The sequence below is a fragment of the Lactuca virosa genome, chromosome 2 (genome assembly GCF_052849685.1).
Source record: "Lactuca virosa cultivar CGN04683 chromosome 2, Lactuca_virosa_CGN04683_v6, whole genome shotgun sequence".
In the NCBI taxonomy this organism is placed as follows: Eukaryota; Viridiplantae; Streptophyta; class Magnoliopsida; order Asterales; family Asteraceae; genus Lactuca; species Lactuca virosa.
This window is the reverse complement of record NC_136427.1, coordinates 301389783-301409638: the sequence shown is the minus strand read 5'-3', so window position 1 is coordinate 301409638 and position 19856 is coordinate 301389783.

The following is a 19856-nucleotide window of genomic DNA, read 5'->3' as shown; positions in this document are numbered from 1 at the left end:
CTCGCCATTAAGTGCTTAATTGGTTAAGCCACTAAGTCCACTTCTCAGATCTGATCCTAAATGATGTCTTAACGCGTAAAGTTGGCAACTTTACTCCTTTGCATGTCTTAATGGGACCCATTACTTGATTTTAAATAATAAAACCCATAATAAGAACGCTAACTCATGCATGGTCCAATAGAACACATCAAGATTGCGTTTTTATGCACAAGGAACCTCAAAAATGCTAAGATCTATCATCCCTAGCTTTTGGAGTAGCTCATACTCACAATCATGACTTAAGGGACCATAACATGCACAAAAATAAGCCCTAACTAAATCTAACATAATAAACCATCATGTTAAGAGCTTTATACCTCCAAAAGTTTTCCAAGTTGGTGATGATTCTGGATCCACAAGCTCCAACCATACCAATGCAACTTCCAAGAGTTCTTATTCCTCCAAGATCACCAAAAACACCTTCAAAGCTCACTTCTAAGCTCAACACACTCAAATGGAAATTAGGCTTTCATTCTTAGGGTTTGGAGAGGTGGAGGTTTGTCATAAGAAGGTCCAAGAGCAACTTAAGTTGTTTAAATAGGGCACAAACCCTAAAAATTAGGATTTTCCCCATGTGAACGTACGCCCTATGTACTTCCACGTACGCCCGCGTACGTGGGTGCCTTCGCAACCAAGTTATCAAGCCAGTACGCCCACCGTACTCCTAGCGTACGCCCAACATACTCGTCTAGGGACCAAGATGCAAGATTTTTAAGGTTAAGGGCAAAAAGGAAAAATACTTCAAATGTAAATGTTACAATGATGGATTTAACCCTATTGCGCAGTTCTTGTCTGAGTCCAACCATTGTAGGGTTGAGTCTTTTACCCGAAGTACCATCTAAGCTATGTTGCTTGTGATTATGTTCATCAAGTAGTTAGCTGACATTAGTGGGAGTTCCTCAGCAGTTGATGGCAGGTGAGGTCAGGAAACTAGGAAGTGTCGTGGTGAGTTTGGTTACGCTGTTTAGCAGGTACTTGGAGTACCCGTTTGAGAAGGTGACTTAGAGGATTCGGGATAATTTTTGAAGAAAGTATGGATAGGTGTAGAAGGTAGTATTGGGCCCGTACTACTGAAAGCATAGGATCCGTACTCGAATCAGGGAACCTCATGAGGATTCTAAGAAACCGGTAAAGGGTTAATGTGTAGATTTCTGATTACTGGGTAAAGTGTGATGGATTAATGATGACCTTTTGGTCCTTTTTTTAATAGGATGTTGATGCATGGACGAGAAGCATGGCCCTCTGAGATTGGTGTGGGAGATACAGGATTATATGACTGGATTACCGCTGAGGTTTCACAAATTTTATTGGAAGAGTTGCCCGATATCATTGGTCGGATCACCGATAGGATGATTGTTAAATTAGAGGAGCGGACCACAATCTTACGTGGTGCAAGAGAAGTTGTTGAGGTTGTTAGAGAAGGAAATCTTGATGTGGGGGCACAACCAGGAAAAAGAAGGCAGGCACATGATTCAGAATGATTGGAGGGAGGTGGAGAGTTCGATGTAGGTGACTTGGGTGCTGGAAGTTGGGGGACTATGATATATGTGGCAAGTGTGGGGGAACTCACAGTTTTTCTTATCACAAGTTTAGGTGTTTCAAGTGTGGAGAAAAAGGGCATGTGCACCGAGATTGTAAGAAGGATCATATATGTTTTCATTGTCAACAACCAAGTCATTTCAAATCCGGCTGTCCTGCATGGGTGGCGAAGGGAATGCAGACCCCAACACCCATCCTCTTGCAGGAGGTCAAGGTCGAGCCTCGAGAAATCCCCGTTATGTATTTTGAATCCCATTTCTGATAACCCCATCTAAGGTTCAGTGTTCCTTTATGATTGATTAAGTCATCATTTAAAGAATTCTTATACACCATTTTCCATATCGAGAGTTGTGCTTATACGAAGATTGGGTATTCTGCTTGGGAGACCAGCATTCAGATTGGCATGTAGAATTAGCACAATGGGTCAGAGGGGTTGCAGTATAAGTTCATTGGGTCATTGTAATTCAAGATAGTTGTGGAGTGTAAAGGAATGGTCGTAACGTGGATGCAAAGGAGTCGCTGCCAGGTTCATGTCTTCAGGAATTGTGAGTGGGATCTTCGCATCAGGAGATATTAAGAAAATACCTTATGAAAGCTAAATGTCCCCTTCTAGGACAACTTAGTCAGAATTCAAGAGCACCTGTGTCGCTCATGATGGATCTCAGTTGATTGTCGATAGGCTTTGAATTGATTGCTATTGCAAGTAGGGCACGACCAGTAGTGAACCATCACTCCAGAGTGTGAGTGATGAATTAACTGCATGGGTTTGTTTAGATGCTAGGATTGACAATAGGATCTAAATGGACTTGGTTAGAGATGTTCTGATTGCATCGTTTTCTTTCGGCAAGTGGGTAGTTGGATTGGTGATCCGTCTGTTTCGGTCGAGGGTTATAGATCTTGGTTAACAGCTGGAGTGGCTCAAGGATTTGGAATTATATCATGATTCACGAGAAGTGCTTTGGGTAGCGAAACATTCAACTTGGTTTGGAATATGGGTAACCTAGCTTGTACAGTCTTGGAATCCTAGTTCCTGGAAGCTCGGGATGATAGGAGTCGAATAGTAAGGTTGTGAGATGGTTCGGAAATCAAGTGATTATAAGAATGGCGGAGTGAAATTGAATCCAAGTGGGGAAGAACTGTTTGGATTAATGAAAATGATTCAGGGCATGGAACAAGGAAGGGTTCCATACCCTAGGTAGGTGGAAAGCCAATTCTGAGGATGGTTTGAGCTGATGTTTATCTAAGTAATTATGTGGAGTGGTATGTTTTTATCAGGAAAGCATATGATGGAAATTCAGGTTATCTTGTCTGAGAGCATAGGATATCAGTAGTAACGCATTTTGGGTTTGTAGCTAGACTTCGGTCGAGGGTTGTGTTAGAACCTCTCTGCATGTTCTTGTCTGATAAAGGCTTTGAGGTTTAAAGCATGATCCGAACGCTTGTTGGAATTCGATAGATTGGAGTTCCGAATTGTTTTGCCTCTCGACTAAATTCCTCGTGGATAGTTGGTAAGACCATGGGTCAGGACCATGGTAGTGATAGAAGTGTTGTAAGACTGTGGGGTAGCCGTAACATTCACTAGGGTGGAAGGTAGTGGTCGAAGTGTTGTAAGACTGCGGGGGTATCCATAACATTCACTAATTTGACTCAGTGTGGTAGAGTCTGGGTTCCGACTACTGGTGGGGTGAGACAGACAGTTCTTATGAGGCACATAAGTCAAAGTTTTCGATCCATCCGGGGGCCACAAAGATGTATCGAGATCTGAACTTGAGTTATTGGTAGCCGTGTATGAAAAGGGAATTAGCTTTGTTTGTTGAGCGGTTCCTGACTTGCAGGAAAGTTAAGGCCGAACATCAGAGACCCCACAACAAGATGCATCCGTTACCCATTCCCATGTGGAAGTGCGAAGAGATTTCCATGGATTTCATCACAAATCTTCCAAGGATGGAATGTGGAGTTGATTATATCTGGGTCATTGTTGATAGGTTGACTAAGAGTGCTCATTTTATACCGATTGTCGAGAGTATATCTGCTGAGAAGCTAGCCGACATCTATATTCGGGGGGGGGGGGGGTGGTGGTTCGGTATGGAGTGCCAATTTCAGTGGTTTTGGACTGGTATGTTCGTTTTACTTCCAGATTTTGGGGGAAGTTTTATGTCACAACTGTCATTTTTGCTAGGAAATTCTATTCTCGTGAAAACATCATCTATTTTAAAACTTGTACTCTAAGTGTATATCATATCCTATGCTCAATCAAAATCATTCATTTGAAATCAAAACACACTCAAGAGGTTCAAGATCTAATACAATACACCTCATATGTTCAACTAAGGGCTGAAAACCCTAAAAATCTTGGTTCAAGATTATTATGGACTAGGATTCTCTTATTGGGCCTAATGGACCAATAAACTTTCAATTTGACTATTTAGGCTCTAATTGGACCCAAAATCATGAAACTATATTATTTTGGGCCATGTGGGCCTAAAATAATTCATTTTATCTCTAATAGGCCTTGTTGGGCCATAAATGATCCCAATTGCCCTAATGGGCCGTAAAGCCTTCTAGTTGGGCTTCATAGATTCGAACAAGTCAAGAGAAGGCCCAAATTTTTTCAATCCCTTCTTCATAGCCCAATTATTGGCCCAAATATAAAAAAAATAAGAGGATTAAACTTGCATGTGCCACCTCAATATTGCATGGTGGTCACCCATGCACCAAAACCACCATAAAACAATGTAAGTTCTCATGTATCTAGGCAAGTCTTCTCTCTCCCTCTCCCCTCTTCAAAACTCATGGCCATAAGGCCTCCTCACCATCTTCATTTTCTCAAACTCTCACAAGAAGTCTCTCAAGAACTCATCCTCCTTCCTTTAAATTTTCGAGTTTTGGTGTGTAGTTTCAAGAGGATCTTCATCTAGATCATAATCTTTGGTAAGTACTTACTTAGATCTATGATTTAACTTCTTGATCTCTTCAAAGATCTCCTCTTACACCCATATTTTTGTGGATCATGTTCTTAGAACCATCTAAGTTCAAGATCTACTCAAGAAAGCTTGCTAGGATCAAAAATCTTCTTCCACTTCTTCATCAAAACCAATCCATCACCCCAAGGTGAGTTCATACCCCCTATTTTCGATTTTTACTTGGTTTTGGGGGAGAATACAAGTTTCTTTATGTAGATCTATGTGTATATGCATGAATATGTTTGTTTTTCATAACTTATTTGTTGATTATGTGCTATTTACTTCATAAATCTAAAAATATGTTAAGAATATTAAGTTTATCACTTGGATCTACATGAAAACCTTGAGGAAAGTATGTGTTATCACATATAATACATGTAAACTAGTAGATCTTGGATTTATACACTTAAAATAGCAAAAATGAGTGTTGTGTTCAAAGATCTATAAACTAAACTCAAAATTCAGCCCTTGACAGAAAAGTTTTGGTCCAATCTCGAACTGTTTTGACCACCTAAATGATAATATTTTTCAAAACTGTTTTACAAGTAAAAATTTCAGGTTTATAAATTTAAAATGACTACTCTCACGTTTTCATACGATTTTTCTACAATTTTTGGCAAATTTTACAAAACTGCCTATCAGATTTGATATAATTACGGACCAGCCTGTGAAGGTGAGAAATTTCACACTTGTTAGAGGCCATTAAAAATTATGAGAAACATTTTGAACAAAGTAGACAACATTTCCAAACTTCCAGAATTTACGGATCCAAATTTCGACTTACGATGATTTTTCTACAAATTTGCGAACAACTAGGTCAGAAAGGCCAAAAACCAGAAAAATGTGTGTTTTCACAAAAATCAAGCCAAAAATGATATTTTTGACAAAAATGGGTTTAAAATGTTATTTTTACCACAAACTAGTCATAAACACAAGTTTTGAACAAAATGGGGACTAAAGTGTTATTTTTACAAAATTGGGCCTTCATTGTAAATTTTTGGCTTATTGGGCCAAGAACGTCATTTTTACAAAAAGTGGGCCTTTTATGCTATTTTAGTGAATACTGGAACCAAAACCAACAATAAACTAACAAACGGATTAATTTTGATCATTTTCTAGGTTATTGGGCCTTAGTGGCCCATTTATATGTTTGATAGGTCCTGAATACTATTTATATGTTTATTGGGCCTTATTAACCCATTATCATGTGTGACGGACCTTGGATACTATTTCCGTGCTATTTGGGCCTGTAAATACTTTACATCTGAGATGGGCCTTAGTTGTCCTTTTACATATATTTCGGGTTCATGTTATATAAATCTCATTCCTATTAGGTCTTAAAATGACTCACATGTTTAGCGATGCCCTAGTGGTTCGCTTACATGGTTCGTTGGACCTGGAATGAGTTTTATATGTTTATCTTCGCATAAATTCGATTAAGGATCTAGTGAGTTTTTGTCGGTTGCACCTATTAAGTGTTCGATCGTAGCCTGTAGTTATAATAAGAGTCTCTTTGAGGGAGAGCGGGGTTTTGTGTATAGATCTATACGGGGATGACACCCCACACCTGAGTTGTTCGCTACAGTTAGACTACATCAGTCTAGGGTGACTATAACCTTATTCTATTTTTCAGTCGGCGTTCACAAACGCCAAGACAGGTGAAATTGTCATTATTTAGTATGGTTATGACAGCTCACTTAGAGGAATTAACGTTATGAAGTTTGCGGAAGACTATTTTCTTTTATATTAGATTACTAGGAAACTTATTCACACTGGTACCCCACCTCGGTGTTGGTACGACAACATTATCTATTTTCTTTTATGATTGGATTACTCGGTAACTTACTCACACTGGTACCCCACCTCGGTGTTGGTATGACAGCATTAACTATTCTTCTTTTACGGGCAACATCGGGTTGTCCGGGGACATTCTATATACATTCTCTTCAATCACTTTTGACATTCTATTAAACAATAACACACATGCATTAACACAGGATCAGACATAAACATACCAAACTATTTTAAGAAAATACAGGATTTTCTTGTGATTACAAAGTTATACAAATCATTTTCTCAAATATACTTATGAACTCACCAACATTATATATGTTGACGTTTTCAAAATAACTTGTATTCTCAGGGACTCGTTAAGCAGAAGAATCAACAAGAATAGAGGATTTTGTTTTGTGTACTGTCAAACATCATACATTGAATGTTTTGGTCATGTTATTTAAAAGATTGTACTTGATGTAAACAATGTCAGTTGTATTATATTATGCATGGTAATGATGATTTTATGTTTCATTTATATTCACTGTAATGATATTTCAAGATGAAGTCACGCACAAGCCCCCGAACGTTTCCGCCGTCTGGTTCGGGGGTGTGACATTTTATGAGGAGTTGGGTACTCAGTTGCATTTTAGTATAATATACTACCCCCAGACCGACGGTCAGAGCAAGCGGACAATTCATACGCTCGAAGATATGCTCCGAGCATGTGTTTTAGATTTTGGAGGAAGTTGGGATACTTATCTTCCACCGACCGAATTCTCTTACAATAACAGTTATCATCTCAGTATTAACCAACCACCATTCGAGATGTTGTATAGGAGGAGGTGCAGGACCCCAGTTTGTTGGGGCGAGGTTGGGCACCGGGTCATGGGGAGTACTGAGGTGGTACTCAATACTACTAAGTTGATTCAGCAGGTGCGTGACAGGTTGCAAGTCGTGCAAATCTGACAGAAGAGTTGTACAGACCGGAGATGTTGGGATCCCGAATTTCAAGTGTGGGACTTGTTGCTTCTGTAGGTGTCACATTGGAAAGGTGTCATCTGATTCCGGAAGCGGGATAAGTTAGGCCCCCGATTTATTGGTCCCTTCAGGATTACTTCCCGGTTGGGCAAGGTTGCATACCGCTTGGATTTTCCTGATGAGCTTAGTCAAATCCACCACACATTTCATGTTTCTCAGCTTCGGAAGTGTGTGGCTGATGATTTGGCGGTTTTTCCAATGGATGATATTTGGGTTGATGATCGCCTAAATTACGTTGAGAGACCAGTGGCGATCTTGGATAGGAAGACGAAGGCCTTGCGCAACAAGGTGGTATCTTTGGTCAAGGTCCAATGGCAGCATCAGAAAGGTTCCGAATGGACTTGGGAGCCTGAAGCAGAAACGCGAGAGCGCTACCCTGAGTTATTTGTAGATGAGGACTTCGAGGACGAAGTCTAATTTAAGTGGGGGGGGGGGATTTGTAACATCCGGTCTAGGTATGAATCAAGTTACTTGTATTTTCTTTAAAAGGGGTGGCCACGACATGGTGGAGCATCACCACGACGTGGCATATCAGTTTGCACTGCAGGATTTAAATGAACCGCCATGATGTGGTCTTGGGGCACCACGATGTGGCAAGTGTTTTTAAGTGAAAACAATAATTTCGGGTCATGGACCCTATATAAGGAACATTAAGGCTAGGGTTTTAGCCTCGATCTCCCTCCTAACCTCAGAAACCCTAACCCTTGCCTCCATTGAAGTTATGAGCTCATTCTTGGTGTTTTTTGGTGATTTTAGAAGGAGAAGGAAGCTTTTGGTGAGGTGGTTACGTGGAAAGCATCATTTCTTTAGCTAAGCTCGTCTCTTGGACCTTAGTGAGTGCCCAAGACTCAACCTTTTCTTGCCATGTTGCTAGATCTCTTGTTTTTGTCCCTTTTTTCCATGATTTAGATGGACTTAAGTGATGGGATCTCATAAATTTTGCAACTTTATGAATCTCCAGGTCAAAATAAGCAAGTAGTGTCTTGGATTTGGATTATGATCAGGTTTTGATGTCATGCATGGGATTTCAGTGATTAAACCCTATTTTTGCCCTAAAATGGAAAAGGGATGTGTTGGACATGCAAGTCCATAAATACATGATTTTCAAGGTCACTTTGGAGTGTGAAACCATTCTGGAAACTTTATAGGTGCAACTTTAAGGATTTGGTGCTTAATGAGAGTCTTGATGCATTAAGTCACCATTAGTGGTTGGGTTTGGGAGTATGGCTTATGGAAGGGTTTGAGGGTTAAAGTTGGAAACTTTACCCATAAAGACTATGGGAAGGACCAGATCTGAGCCTTTGAGTTTTTTTAGTTGAAGGAAAAAGAACTTAATGGTTTAAGCTGTCTAGACGCATCACCACGGCGTGGTTGAGCTCGCCACGGCGTGGTGACTTGGTATAGACCCGCATGTTTTGTCGATTTGCGGCCACGACGTGGCAACTAGCTGGGTTGACTTTTGACTTTTGACTTTTGACCTGGATTTTGACCAAAGTTTGACCTAGGGGTATTTTGGGTCTTTCGATCTGTGTTCTGAGTTTTGGTCACTGTATTTATAAAGGTGACCGCTAGAGTCGATTCCGAAGCAGCATGTTGTTTCCTTTTCTCATCTGTCTGTGAGGTGAGTCTCCTCACTGTATCCATGGGTCGAATGCACCAATATCGGCCCATTATTCAGTTGAGTAGAATACTAGCTACTATGTGATATATACTTGTTTTTATGATCGGGTTGAAATATACCCCAGGGCAGGGCCTACTGTCATATTATCCGGTTGAAATACACCCCAACGTGGGGCCCACTGTTGTATGTCGGGTTGAAATACACTTAGGATGGGGCCCACTATGGCAGGTTCGGGTTGAAATATACCCAAGGGTGAGGCCCTAGGGTGGGGCCCATATTTTTTTATTCGGTTGAAATATACCCAGGGATAGGCCCAGTTACATGTTTGTGCTTACAGTTTATGTTCATGGTTTCAGGTGCTTCCGATTCGAAAGTGAAGGGCCCGGCGTGATGACACAACATCCTCCCCTCATGATTTCCGCACTTTTTGGATATTATTACTCTGATAATCTTGATATTGTACATTGTGAATGTTTTGGAACAAGTTGATTATTGAAACTATTTAATTTAAAACGAAAAAGTTTATCACTGTTTTTGGGTCGTTACAACTAATATGTAACGCCCGCAGATTCGGGCTAGTCAATTTAGAGACAATAAACGTTAAAAATACTTTTTGATAGGAGATTATTTAGGATAAATAATCTTAACAAAAGTTATAGTTTATGTCACAATGAATTCATACACATAAAAAACGTTGAAATCGACATATAACGAAGAAGTTATGACCCGTTGAAGTTTCAAGAATAAACCGACACAACTTTGTGTATCGTAAAAAGTAACTTTTTGACAATTAATTTTTATCCTTAGCAATCAAAACGAAAGTCGTAGTATAGGTTAAACCGAGAGCGTGCATATAGATAATGTCCAAATTTGACTTCGTTTGAGGAAGTTATGATTTTTCTAAGATTTTGCATAACAGTATACTTCCCGGAAATCGGATTTTAGACCGATCAAATTTTAGACCACACAATCTAAAAGAGAATTGAAGATCTTGTTAATAGGAGTTCAACGATAAAAATACAGTAAAAACGGAGCTCGTATGCGAAAGATATGGACGAAACTTAGTCCATACTCTTCGAGTGCGGCGAATTCGATACAGATTTGTAAATATGAGATAGAATGAGAATTAGCCGATGGAGTCTAAATTAAAGTTGTATCACTCGTAAATACCAATACATGGATATAAAGAACGTCGATAATAGAGCTCGTATGCTAAAGATATGGACACAACTTAGTCCCTACTCTTCGAGCACGATGAATTCGATACAGACTTGTAAATATGAGATACAATGAGAATTAGCCGATGGGTTCTAAATGAAAGTTGTAGTACTCGTAAATATCTAAGAATGGATATAAAGAACGTAGAAAACAGAGATCATACGCAGAAGATACGGACGAAACTTATGGACTACTCTATGATCAAACCCCTATAAATAGAGGATGAATTCTTCATATTTCCTTACTCCATTCCTCTAAACTCTCTCTAGAATCCTTATTTCTTTATTGTTTGATTTCTCCTAGTTTTAGGGTCCGATATAGAAACTATGAGTCGTCAAAAAGCCAACGAAAATAAGTTTTAGAGTCGAAGTTCTGCCCGTGCAATTTCCCGGTTTTCGTTAAAAGCCCTGTAAGTTAAACTACACTATTCTGTTTTCAGTGTAACTTATATTTATAGTCATAAGTCGTTATTATGAACCTATAAATAAGATTTATCAGTAATTTCAAGTCATTATATTGATTGATCTAATTACGGGGATGATGTCTAGGTTGGATTTAGTGAGGTATTTAAAGTAGGATTTCCAAACAGTATACTTCCTATACCAAACGGACCCTACTTCCGATATGATCCTACCTGGTTGTTCCTTACTTGATAGATCATGAAAGTAGACTTTTTAGTTAATGATAAATCTAGACTAATAATTAGTCGCAATAAATATTAGACTAAAACTTAGTGATAATAATAGTAGGTTACGTCGACAGAAAAGACAATTGCTAGAAGCGAAGCGTTGTCCGATGAAGCGCTGGTATCAGATTAAGCGAACTAGGAATTTGTAGGATTTCTAGACTTCAACTTAGAATGTTAAGCGATGAATCTTGAGGAGTGTGTCTATTATATTTTATGTACTACACCTGAATAGACACGAGCACTAGCTTATTTCGGGAAAATGCCTAAATTGCTTTTACGTGCTAAATGATTTATGCTATAAGATGCCTTGTATGCTTTATGATGCTATCGTTTGATCGGATCTATGGTCTATTGCCGACCGGATATAGAAATTTCATGTGTTCAAATTTCTAAACGTTTAATTACGGTATTAGAAATGACATGTAACTTTTCAGAGTAATAAGGAGCATTTCACATCTAAACCTTCTTTATCTATATTCTCGTCCTGATATACTGAACGCATGCTTCGTTGACCACAACGTCATGGTGAAGACTCGTAGCGAATTGAGTAAATGGAGGAAATAAGAAGGTTTACGATAATGAATGACACCTATCAGAATATATCGTAAGAGTGGTATCTTGCCTTTAGAATGCATCTGATAAAATAACAGTATATCTATAGGAGTACGGTACATCCAAATGTACACATTTGATTGGCGGGATGATAGAACGATTGGTGTAGTTCCTGAAGTTGTCCTATCTTCTGTCGTTTCCAGCACCAACCGAGTTGAAGCAGAATTTATGTTGAAGATACGCATGGAAGAAGTCCTAGTAGAGTCTAGGGAAATTTTTATGATTAGTTGGACACATTCGTATGTGTTAAATCGTTTTGTGATTTTAGGAAATAAGAACTTGGGGATTGCGAGACAATACTTGGGACGAGTATGAGTAGGTGTGAAAGGTAGTAGAGGCCTATACTACCGGAAGCACATGCTCCCACTTGTATCAGGGAAAGTCACAAGGTTACCAAGGCGCTAGTAATTGATTCCGTTTTGTTCATGTCTGTCGTTACCATCATTTCGGTAATGACCAAGAAGATGATTGATATTCCGACCCTAGGTGTCATATCAAATCGATTCCGGATGAGATAAGTATGATACATGGTTCAGAGATCCAAGTTTGATGTAGCATCTGACTTAAGCCAAAAGATTGAAGTGAAAGATAATCAAAGCGATCAATAGAAGTATCACAATCACCGTTAAAGTAAGAAGCTTGTAGATAGAAGTGCTACATGCTAGAATGTGATTAAATCACATTAGAACATGAAGGAAGGTATATTCCATTTTGGAATTTGACTCTAAAAGACATGAGTCTAAGCATTGCATCATACGATGAGAAGTCATTAGAACATGACCCATCGGTCTATTACGATAATCGAAGTAAAGAACTTATCTTAAGATACGTCTGTTTACGAAGGAGTAGGAGTCTCCAATAAGGATTGATTTTGTAACTCGAAGGTTACAATTAAAAGTCCAACATAGTATGAAGAACGGGTGGAAGATTGAGCACTGCCAACAGTCAATAAATCCAAGAGTTGGATACTCATTTGAAAGGACATAAGAGTTACGGTTATTACCTAGGATGAAAAGATAATGTATGGAGTCATTATACAAGCTCTGTTACGTTGATGATTTCGGGAGATAATCATCCTAAGGGAAGATAATTGTAACGTCCACATATTCGAGCTAGTATAATGAATATAGTATAATGATGATTTCGGGAGATAATCATCCTAAGGGAAGATATAGTTTATGTTACAAGGATTTCATACATATAAAGAACATTGAAATCCGACTTATACCGAAGAAGTTATGACCCGTTGAAGTTTCACGAATAAACCGACACAACTCTACGTATCGTAATAATTAAATTTTTTACGAAATACTTTTTAGCCTTAGCAATCTAAATGAAAGTCATAGTATACGTTAAACCGAGAGTGTGCATATAGACAATGTCCAAATCTGACTTCGTTTGAGGAAGTTATGATTTTTCTAGGATTTTGCATAACAGTATACTTCCCATAATCGAATTTTATACCGATTGAATTTTAGACCACACAATCTAAACGAGAATTGAAGATCTTGTTAATAGGAGTTCAACGATAAAAATACAGTAAAAACGGAGCTCGTATGCGAAAGATATGGACAAAACTTAGTCTATACTCTTCGAGTGCGGCGAATTCGATACAGATTTGTAAATATGAGATAGAATGAAAATTAGCCGATGGAGTCTAAATTAAAGTTGTATCACTCGTAAATACCGATACATGGATATAAAGAACGTCGATAATAGAGATCGTATGTTAAAGATAAGGACACAACTTAGTCCCTTCTCTTCGAGCGCGATGAATTCGATACAGACTTGTAAATATGAGATAGAATGAGAATTTGCCGACGGGTTCTAAATGAAAGTTGTAGTACTCGTAAATATCTACGCATGGATATAAAGAACGTAGAAAACAGAGATCGTACGCAGAAGATACAGACGAAACTTATGGACTACTCTATGATCAAACCCCTATAAATAGAGGATGAATTCTTCATATTTCCTTACTCCATTCCTCTAAACTCTCTCTAGAATCCTTCTTTCTTTCTTGTTCGATTTCTCCTAGTTTTAGGGTCCGATATAGAAACTCTGATTCGTCAAAAAGCCAACAAAAAGAAGTTTTAGAGTCGAAGTTCTGCCCGTGCAATTTCCCGGTTTTCGTTAAAAGCCCTGTAAGTTAAACTACACTATTCTGTTTTCAGTGTAACTTATATTTATAGTCATAATTCGTTATTATGAACCTATAAATAAGATTTATCAGTAATTTCAAGTCATTATATTGATTGATCTAATTACAGGGATGATGTCTAGGTTGGATTTAGTGAGGTGTTGTTGGAACCTGAAAGTAAACCTCTAGCAATCCTAAGTCCGGATTCAAAAGTACTTGCATTCCGGAACAAATGGTCCGGAGTGAAATGTGAAGAGTGGTCCGGAATCTGTCCGGACCAGAAAAGAAGAAGATGCGAAGCTGAAGGCATTCCGGAATGACACTCATGTCCGGAATGGATGCTGATCCGGAGCAACTCTATTTTGTAATTGTGCATTTATTTAGTTTGTCTTTGTATTGATGTGACATTTCATAGGACTTAGTCTTTTGTTGTATTTAGACAATCAGAATGTCAGGAACATTTCTATTGTCCAGTCCTATGTAAGTATTCTAGTTAATTCATTGTATCCTTCACTCCTATTTATAGGAGCATTCAATACAAGTCAACCACGGATCTTTCACTCAACTTTTGGAATCTCACAGAGTTTATTTAAAACATTCTACTTGTTCTTCATTTATTAGCTTTACCTTGATCATTCATTCTCATTCCTCATTTAATGACTTGATCATTTATTGAATATATTATCTAAGACTTGACTGGTCTTTCCAGGCTTGGCTTGAACATCTATTAGCAAGCAGACATTGAAACTCATGCCAGAAGATGAAACTCGCCCAGCTCCTCTAACTGCAGATGATATCGAGAAGCTGCATGTTGATCAAGTTGCTTTCTAAGAAATAGTGTTTGGTGTTCCTCCCTCACTCTTCGAGCACATCAAGTTGTGTAAATCAGCCAAAGAGATTTGGGATACTCTTCAGGACCTGATTGAAGGTTCAGAAAATATGAAAGACAAGCGCCTCACCTCAGTTGTCAACGACTTCGACACCTTCACTACCACTCTTGGTGAATCAGTGGCCTCAGCCTCCAACCGTTACCGAATCGTGGTCAATAACATGACTGCTCATTGGATTGTCCGAACTCCTTTGGAGTACAATCTCAAATTCATAAACAGTCTCGGCAAAGGATGAGGAAATGTAAAATCTTGTCTCCAAAGCAATGGTTCCTTGAAAAAGTTGAAGCTCTATCAACTTTTTGATGAACTTCAAGGACATGAGTCTAATGTTGCTCAAACCATAAGGGAACTCTCCTGAGGTCCTCTTGCCCTTGTCAGTTCTTTCGAATCAACCATTCCGAGCTCATCTTCTTCAGATCCCTTTAAACCTATTGTTCCATCTGTTCAAAAATCCGCACCCATCTTACCCACACAAATCTATCATGTTGATGATTCCGAAGCCATGGACTCTGAACTCTGTTTCCAACAGGAGTTCGCTCTACTCTCAATGAAGTACAAACGTCCTTTCAATCCTTCTTACAAACCATTCCAAAACCGATTCCATGCTCCTCATCAGAACAATCCTCAACCATACTCAGGTCCGGAACCTAAACCAACTTAGGAAAATCCTCCTGCATACAAACCAAACATAACTAAACATAACTCTTCTCCGGAACCCTCTCAGAGTTCCAAATCGGACAAACCAAAAATTGTGTGTCATAAGTGTGGACATGCAAACCATTTTGCTAAATATTTTCTGGCTGATGCTCCACAGAAACCAAAAATCAAGGATTCAGCTTACTACGTCCAAAGAGCACAAGAGATGACTGAAAGCGAAAAAGCCTTTGTAACTACGGTTACAAGATATGTTGAAGGATATTGGTCATCCGGGGATGATGATGATATGGTAACTGGAAGGAACATGTGTCTGATGGCAAGACAAACGATTGAATATGATGAAGGATATTGGTCTTCTGGGTCGGAAGATGAAGATGATGTTGTTGAACCTCACTACTGCTACATGGCCAGCAATGATCCACTCGGTCGAAGCATCGTTCAGCAGGTAAAATCTATGATCTCTGATAATAATTTTGATTTGTCTCTTTGTAAACCTTATCTGACCCAAATCCAAACAGATATGAGCACCATTTATAAAGCCTATGAGTCCGCCATAGAAGCCAGTGAGAAGAAGGACTGTGAACTAAATCGTCTTAGGTTACGTTTTGAGGATAAAAAATTGAAAATCGAGTCTTTAGAGCATGAGCTTGTAATGTCAAACGATGAATGTATCATTTTGAAAGATAAATGTGAAATCACCTATTCTGAACGAAATGTTTTAATTTCTGATAACAAACGTCTCAATGCAAAGATAGATGCTTTGCATAATTCTGTAGACATGCTTGAAGCGGACATTCATATAGAATTCCGGACCAATCCTCTTTTGGTCCGGTTAGACGACTTCCGGACCACATGTTGGCCTTAATCCCTTCCGATTCTATTTATCTGAAACAACACTTAGAGACTTTGGTTGTGTTTGACCCAACACAATCTTCCCCAGTCTCAGTTGAGCCCACTTTGGAAGAGGCCAATCCTAACACGTCCGGACCTAAGGTTAAGAAATCTGCCAAACGAAAGAGTTCTCCCACCAAGCGAAAGCCTAAAAAGAGAACCAAAGTTAGCTCTTCCTCTCCAAAGGAATATGCTCATGACATTCAGGCTGACTCTAGCCGTCCGAACACCCCTCCTGCCCACTCATCTGAGGTACCCCTCAATGTTTCAACATCACCTACACACACTTACAGGGAGTCTCCACATAATCCACCCTCACCTTCTCAAAAAGGTGATGCCGGTGTTGACAATAGTTCCTTGAAGCCCCCCGGAACACACCCACAAGTCTCATTTGATATCCCTATCGTTTCTCACACAAGCACACACTCCGGAAACCCTTTTTCAGGACGCTAAACACTCCGGAGTTGGAGCAGCCCCTCCGACTCCGGATGCCCCAACTGGTCTGATACCCGAAAGGTGTACAGGACGACCAGGTGCTAACGATCCTCAATGGGAAGATTATGTTAACTGGGCTGTTTCGAGACATCCGGATCTGACTAGAGCTTAAGTGGAGGGCACTCTCACTTCAATGTATAACAGAGCTCATTAAAGCAATCTTCCGTATGTTCCTCCTACAGATGATGATGTCAATCGGGAACTTGCTTCGGAACAACCTCCTATCACCACTCACACCAACGTATTCCAAACTGATTCTGATGAAGAAATCTCCGAAGAATTTCTGATCACTGATGAAGGCAATTCTGTTCATGACCCCAACTTCATGTCATCCATCCACTTTCAATCCAAGCCATCAACTTCCAAGTCTGCTTTTGACTTCGGATCATCTTCTTCAACCACTCTGGATGGTGAACCCAGCTCCAAACTACATGAAGATGATGCTATCACCAAACCTGGTCCCTCCACACATACTTCATCACATCAAGCTCCTTCGCAACACTCAGATTCTGACTCCGAATCCTCTGCTGGTGATCACATTGACCCCTTTGCTCTCCTTGACATTCAAACCAATGTGTCTGATACGATGTAGAAGGTCTCCTCAATCAAAACATCCGTCACAGAGCTCAACACAAAGCTGGATCAAAAGGTTTCCATATTGGATTCTAAACTCGATGCCATCCTTCAGTCTCTCTCACATCAGTTCGGACCTTCAGTTGCGGAACGAGAAGCCCAACTGGACCAACTAATTTCCCTCCGGCTCAAGCACTCCATCGAGGAAGTTGAAACCAAATATGATATTTTGGTTGATCACGATCTCAACACCATTACCTCCATGCTCAAAGTCCATGATGACTTGGTGTCTACTACCAATGATCTGATTAAGCAGACCCACATTCGTCATGAGAAACAAATCCAAAGGCTGGAGAAGGAGATCAAGAAGAAGGATGAAATGAACCTGATCATTCAACAAGTCCTCATCAAGCTTCTTCGCTCCACTTGGAACATCGTTGATGTTCCGAATCGGAAGTTTGATGAGATGATAGCTATTCTTAGTCATTTGTTCGATCACCTTGCTACTCAAGCCCCCACTTCTGAAGCATACGATACCCTCACTCTTCAACTCAACACCGTCCTTAAGAAAGTTTTCTCCAAATTTGACGATCTCAAGGAAGCTTTAGTACGTGCACCGGGTCCAAGATCCACCGATGCAAGAGGGGGAGAAGGTCCAAGCAAACCATGGAAACCTGCCTCAGAGTTCACACTCCGAGATGAAGACTTGAATTCCGACGATGAAGTCCAAATTATGTCCGGACTTCTAGGAAATTCCTCTGCTGATGATGGAGAAGACAGTGACGAAGAAAAATATGTCACCAACGGAGTTCTAGGCCTTGAATCTCCAAGGAAAATATTTCCAAAGGTGCTGACTGAGGAAGAGAAGAGAATATGGTCTGCAACCTCTTGGTCATCCTCTTTACCAAATACTCTTCAAAATGCCATTCAAATGGCCAAGGCGAAATATCTCCTCACAGCTGAAGCCTTCCGAACCACTCCTTCTATGCTCCCTCCTATTCCGGCTCCAAAAATTGCTCCAATAGACCAGGGCTCTCCACTCCGGATCCCTGATGACATTCCGGAAGATCCTCTTCCGAATCCCACTCCGGAATTTGTGGTGGATGAAAACATGAAGCTCGTCATGGACGCTCTAAAAAGAAACAAAGGCAAAATGCCAATGACTGTTGAACAACAAGCCTTCCACTATGGACCTCCTCTCAAGCAAAAACAAGGATGGTCTCAGGAGGAAATCAATAAGGCATTAGAGGACAGCATCCGGATCCAAGCTCTTAAGGATAATCCTGATCTGATGTGTGGCATCTCTCCTCTTTGCCGTGAAGGCATTCTCCAGGATCACGAAATCATTCCGTGTATGTACTACGATGTTCCTACCAACGATTCCAAACAGCTCGATCTTCCTCTCTCTCCATACAGCAAGTATTACATCAAGTTTTCTCCTCTTCACCCAAATGATGTTCTGGAAGTGATCCTCCGGACTGAAAGAGAAAGGCTTGAGACATTCTACTCCAAGAATGCTCAACTCCTTAAGGAAGTATGGACTAGAAAGAGAATCACCAAAGTCCATGGATTTTCAAGAAAAATCCTAGTGAAATTCGAACTCAACTGCCCACTATTTCGATTTCACGTCTTCCGAAACAAGCCTAACTACCGAACCTTTTCTGATGCGGACTTCCCTTCCATGAATCCGAACGATATTCTGACTCTTGCTGCTCACTTTCGAGGAATGCAAAACAACGATATCGACATGGGTGCTTACCATGCTGCTCTAAGCTTCCTCAAAGATTACGTAACAGAATTTTACAGATGCGACTATGAGCTGGCTCATCTCTACGGAACTGAAGACTACGTTGCGAAGATCACCTATGTTCTTCCGGAAGCTGATCTGCTTGAAGATGGTCCAATTGATGACCCGGTTCTAGGGTTTGTTTACACAACCAAGAAGACAAACAAGAAGGACTTTTTCCGTGTCCTTGACAAACACCCAGTCCCGACCAAAGCACTCCGGAAGTTCATCTCTCGTGCATCAAAGTCTAAAGCTCCGGAACAGGTCAAAGCAAAGTTTATAAGTCAACTGACCTGGTACATTGAAATCAGAGAATGGTTGTTCCGAGCTTTCTCCTTCATCAAGGAAGAAGCAATGTAATTGGATGGATTGCTAAGTTCACTTAGGGGGAGATTGTTGGAACCTGAAAGTGAACCTCTAGCAATCCTAAGTCCGGATTCAGAAGTACTTGCATTCCGGAACAAATGGTCAGGAATAAAATGTGAAGAGTGGTTTGGAATCTGTCCGGACCAGAAAAGAAGAAGATGCGAAGTTAAAGGCATTCCGGAATGACACTCATGTCCGGAATGGATGCTGATCAGGAGCAACTCTATTTTGTCTTTGTGCATTTATTTAGTTTGTCTTTGTATTGATGTGACATTTCATAGGACTTAGTCTTTTGTTGTATTTAGACAATCAGAATGTTAGGAACATTTCTATTGTCCAGTCCTATGTAAGTATTCTAGTTAATTCGTTGTATCCTTCACTCCTATTTATCAGAGCATTCAATACAAGTCAACCACGGATCTTTCACTCAACTTTTGGAATCTCACTGAGTTTATTTAAAACATTCTTCTTGTTCTTCATTTATTAGCTTTACCTTGATCATTCATTCTCATTCCTCATTTAATGACTTGATCATTTGTTGAATATATTATCTAAGACTTGACT